Source organism: Letharia columbiana, assembly GCF_014066305.1.
Source record: "Letharia columbiana isolate WasteWater2 chromosome Unknown Sc0000064_s0, whole genome shotgun sequence".
In the NCBI taxonomy this organism is placed as follows: Eukaryota; Fungi; Ascomycota; class Lecanoromycetes; order Lecanorales; family Parmeliaceae; genus Letharia; species Letharia columbiana.
The window spans coordinates 23,545-29,544 of NW_023501108.1; positions in this window are offsets into that span (position 1 = coordinate 23,545).

Here is a 6,000-nt window from a genome sequence, read left to right on the forward strand (position 1 = left end):
TTATAAATTTATAATAATCGCGATATTCTTTATTATATTATTAGATAGCAGAAATTATTATTAATCGAATATCTAAATAAAGAGATTATTAACTCGATTTATCTTACTTAGTTATATATTAGAAATAATAATTTTAAAATAAAGATAAGAGAATTACGTTATTTCTTTTAATTCTTTAATATTATAAATACTAAGCGAAGAAGAAAAAAGAAAAACTTCTTATAATATCTTTTATAAGGCTTTATTATAAATTCGAAAAATAGTATTATATTTTATGAGGACTTTTTTCCCTAATTTATAGATTATTTAAACTATTATAAAAACTATAAATAATCTAAATATTATTCTTTTAAATACTTTTACTTCGCTTAGAGAATTAGTTATATAATTATTAAGTTAGATAATAATTTCTTTAAATTTACTAGTCGTATAAATAAACTAATTTAATAATTATTTTATTCCTCTAACTAGTTATAAAATTATTACGCTATTTTAATAAATACTCTTTATAATATATTATCTATATAATAGATTTATTTAGAGATATAATAGCTTAACTTAATATCTTATTAAAGCCTCTATTAATAGATTTCTTAAATTCGTTTATTAATTTAAATATAGTAAGTAAAGTAATCTAGTTATAATATTAGAATTAATATAGATATAATATTAATATAGATATATTAAATAAGATAACTAGATATTAGATAGCTATATAGATAGAAGATATTAGATAATAATAGATGGCTCTATTAAGATACGCTAGGCCCTAATAGATTATAGGGCTAAATAATATATTAAGGAAGATATAGGATACGATCGTAATAATAAGCTTTACGTAATTAACTCGATAAGAAAAGAGAAATTCTTATCGAAGACTTTATAACGATAAAGATAAAAATAAAAGTAATATTTATTTTATTATTAATTTACGAAGATAGAGTATTTTTAAATAATTAAAACGAATTATAAACTCTTATTAAAATTTATTTCGATAATAATATAGAGATAAATATAATAAACTAGCGTTTTACGATTAAATAGAATCTAATAAAGATTAATAATTTCTTATTAAAACTTATATAAATAAATTAAAAATTAACTTATTATTATAGTATTTATTTAATTATCTATTATTTATAAGATAGTTAAAAGCGTATTAAGCGTTATAAATATATTTTCTATTTTATTAATAAGAAAGATCTTTTAATAATTTTAGATCTTTTAATTTTAATTAATAAATAAATTAAGATAAATATAAAAGATTAAATCTAATATTTTAACGTTAAAAAGTAATTATTCGAGATTCTAATATTATAATAATTCGCGAATATTTTAAAGAAGTATAAGACTATTTATATATTAATTATAGTAGAAATAGTAATTATAAATAAAGAATATAAAATTAACGCGTTTAGAATATAGAGTATTTATATAAATAGCGTAGAGATTATTTTTAAACTTCTTAATAAGTTAAAAGAATATAAAGATATATTCTTATTAAAAGAAATAAGTTAATTATTATTATATAAAAGTTATAATTATATTATTAAAATTACGACGAAGCTATTATTTAGTTTATTATATAATTTATCTAATATAAAGTTAGCGACGCTAAAAATCTATCTTAATAAAGCTTTAGCGAAGAATTAAATTAGATACTCTACGAGTTTAATAGAAGTTTTAATTCTATTTATTTTAAAAAAGAATAAAGATCTACGATTATATATTAACTATCGTAAATTAAATAAGATAATTATTAAAAATTAATATCTCTTATTCTTAATTAGCGAGACGCTTGATTATTTAAATAATTTTAAGCGATATATTAAATTAAATTTAAAGAATATTTATTATTATATATAAATTTATAAAGACGATAAGTAGAAGATAGCGTTTTATATATATTATAAGTATTTTAAGTATTTAATTATATTATTTAACTTAACTAACGTCTTAGTAATCTTTTAAATTTATATTAATAAAGCTTTAATTAAACTAATCGATTAATTTTATATAATATATTTAAATAATATTCTTATCTATTTTAATATAAAGAAGAAGTATTTAGATTATATAAAGTAAATACTTAATTAATTTAAATAATATAGCCTTTATATAAATCTAAAGAAATAAAAGTTTTTTATTATCGAAGTAAAATTTCTTAACTTTATAATATCTACTATTAATATTATTATAAATAAATATAAAATAGTTATAATCTAAGAGTAGCTAAAATTAAAAAACTAATAATATATAAGTCTTTCTAGAGTTTATAAACTTTTATCGAAGATTTATTTACTACTATTTTTAAATTATAAACTCTTTAATAGAACTTTTTAAAGAAAATAAAAAAGATATTAAATTAGAATTATTTCTATAGCTTAACGTTATAGAGTATATATTGAAAAAGCTAAAAAACGCCTTTATAACTATATTTTTGTGGAAATATGAGATAAGATACTTAGTTGTTAACTATGAAGTTACTATAAAGGAAAGAGCGACTAGATACAGATACGCTAAGGCGTATCACGTGACCGCCAAGACGCCAAGAGTTACGTGATCCGAATTTCAATACTTCCCTTCGCATATATCCTCTTATAAGCGAAACCTAGTAAACACGAAGTTTGATACTAACGGGGTCTAAAACCGAATAGTCAAAGTGAGTTAGTGCCGGATAGCTAGCGTGAAAACATACCCCCCTCTACACCCCCCTCCTCACCTCTATCCCCCCCTTACGAACGAAATTAAAAAATACGAGATTTAAAGTTCATAACGTCCAAAACAGGGTAGGTAAAGTGAAAAGTCGAAATCTAAAAACGACTATATCAGACCAGGCCCCCACTAAAATTCGACCCAAATTCCACTTTTTATTAAAAAGCGGTTTTTTAAAAATTTTATTTCTAGGCCATCTGATACATATTAAAAATCGATCGATTCGAGGCCGAAGGATATTTATAGGGGTGACTGAATAAAATAATTAAAAGAAATACTTCTAGCTATATATCGTCGGCTATAAAACTTTTATAAGAGTTATTTTAGATAACTAGTTTTTAATAATAGTAATTAACGGCAGTAATTCGAAGGTGTAATACTTAAGATATTAATAACGAATAGATATAGGTTTCTTAAAAGGGCTTTAAGAGTTTAATAGCGATAGCGATAATAGCGTTAAAGAAATAGCTATTTCGATATAGAATAGTAAGTTCGTAGAGTATTAAATCTAATATAGCGGCTCGGCGGGCGGCTTAAGTAGATTATTTAAACTATAAGAATTAATAAAATAGCTTTTCTAAAGTAGATAATAATAGGCGGCTTTTTTAGATTTAGGTGTAGATATAGTAGAATAGCTCTTTTATAAAATAAGACTATACTAAGATAGTAGTAAGATTAATAACTATCTAAGGGGTAAGTAGATATAGCTTTTACTCTAAGGGCGTCTTAAAAAATAATAAATTTATTTAGATAAAGGGCCTTAGTAAGTCTATTAGTTATTTATTTATTAATAAGAATATATTATATATTTATAGTACTATTATTAATCTTTTTCTATATAAAATAATAGATAATATTAATATACTTAATGTGAGTATAAAATTAAATATTCTTTACGAAGATAATTACGCTTTAATTATTATCGAAAATAATAATAGCTTTAAGATTTATATCGTTAGAGCGAAGAAGTTAATTAAATAGATTTTTTAATTAGATTACTTTTTTAATAGTTTATATCTAATTAATATACTCTATTTTATAAATAAATAATATTATAATAATTTAATACTTAAATAATTAACTAATTATATTATTTTCTATATTAAAGAGATAATTAGATATAAATCTTTAGATTATATCGCTAGCTTAATTAGAATCGATATAATCGATAAGCTCTTAAAGAAAGCCTTTATATACGAGTTCGTAATATATTATATTTTTTAAATATTAAAAGATTTAAATAATTATATTTTAATACGCTAAAGTCGAGTTAATTAAGTAGTAACTTATTAATAATATCGCGTAGACGATATTAAAATAAGTATCGAGTATAGTATATATAAGAGATTTTATCGCGGATTAATAGTTTTCTTATAATTTTCTTAAGGCGATATAGCTCTCTTCGACGAAAGCTAGTTTATAGCTAATTTCGAGAGATATCGATATCGAGATAAGATTTTAATAGTTAAAATAATTTAAGAATTAAGTAATATAAGTCTTTTATCTTAAGCGAAGAATATCGCTATAACGATTTCTCTTAATAGTTATATTTAAGTAGTAGATATATAATTTTAAATTCGATATATAAAACTTCGCGTTATATTTCTTCTTAATTTATTAAATCTCGATTTTATTAAGATTAATAATTAAGATATTATCGATATAAAGCGCTATAATAATATTCTCTTTAGAGTTTATAAATATATTATTATTTAATTCGATAGAGAGAAAACTTAGCTTCTTTATATACTTCGAGAAATATTAATATTAGATTTAAGAGAATTACTTTAAACTATAAAGTATCTTATTTAATTTATAAATCTTAATATTATCTTTATTAAAGTTATCGAGTTAATATATATAAATTTCTTTCTTTATATTATTATATAGAAAGATAATTTTAATATTTATTTATTTTAGATTCTAATCTAAAATAATTATAAACGCGAAGATCGCTTTATAATTTATAGACTTTATTATTAACGCGAAAGTATTATAATAATTACGACTCTTCTATTATTTAAATTCTTAAATAATTTAATATACCTTATAATAAATAATTTCTTTATCGAGATTTTATTTTAAGATATAGATTTATCTGCCTCTTAGAATATAAGCTTTGGAAGGCGCCTAAATAAGATATTAAGTATTATTATTTATAAGAGATTTATATTTATTCTTTATAAAAAATTCTTAATTTATTTAAGATAGTTAATTAGATATAATCTATTTATAAATAATAGATTTAAAAATATTTAACTTATTAATATAATTAGTAAATAAGGCGAATATTATAAAGACTCTCGAAAGAGGATTAGAGAATAGATCTTATAGATTCGAAATTATAAGATTTAAATAATTATATAGCACTCTTTAAATAGCGCTCAACTTATAATCTTCGCGAATAACTTATATAACTTTAATAATAGTTAAATCTAAGTCTAAGAATAATAAATTTAAATCTAAGAAAATTTCTTATATAGATAATATAGATCGAATTATTAATATAGATATAGTATTTAATTAAATAAATTAAGTAATTTATATTAGAGATATTTAAATTAAGAGCTCTCGCGTAATTAATTGAGTTTATCGTATTAAAGACTTTTATATAAATCTCCGCGAAGGCGCTTTTTTATTAACTAATTAAAGAAAATTTAATCTTAGCCTTATAGATATTAGAGGTCTTAAAGCCGCTAAAGATTTAATAGCTATTTTAATTATAGATATAATATTTTTAGATTTAATATCTTTCGAAATATTAATAATATACTATTTATTTAATACCTCCCCTATAGCGAATACTAGTATTATTAAATATTATTATTTATTCGAAAGCTTATAAACCTTAATTTCTTCTTTCGAGTTTATAATTAAAGGTATTTTTCTATAAAGTATACGCTATTAACGCGAATAACTATTTTCTTAATAAGATTATATAGTCGAAAGATATACTCCCCTTTATATCTTAATAATATATACTTTTTACTTTAATTTATAAGCTTTTTTTAAATTTATTTTATTATATAAGCGATAAAATCAATTATACGTAAATAGAAAAGAATAAACTTTTATTAATAGAAGATCTTAAAAGAAGTTATAATAGTTCTAATATTAAGTAATTATATCGTTAAATAATTAGCGATAATAACGATTTTAGATTAAAAGAATTTATTAAGATTAAAGTTTAATAGAATAGAATATATCTTATATAATAGAATTTATCTAAAACGCTTAATTATATTATTTATCTAGAAATTATTAAGAATAATAAATTTTTATTTA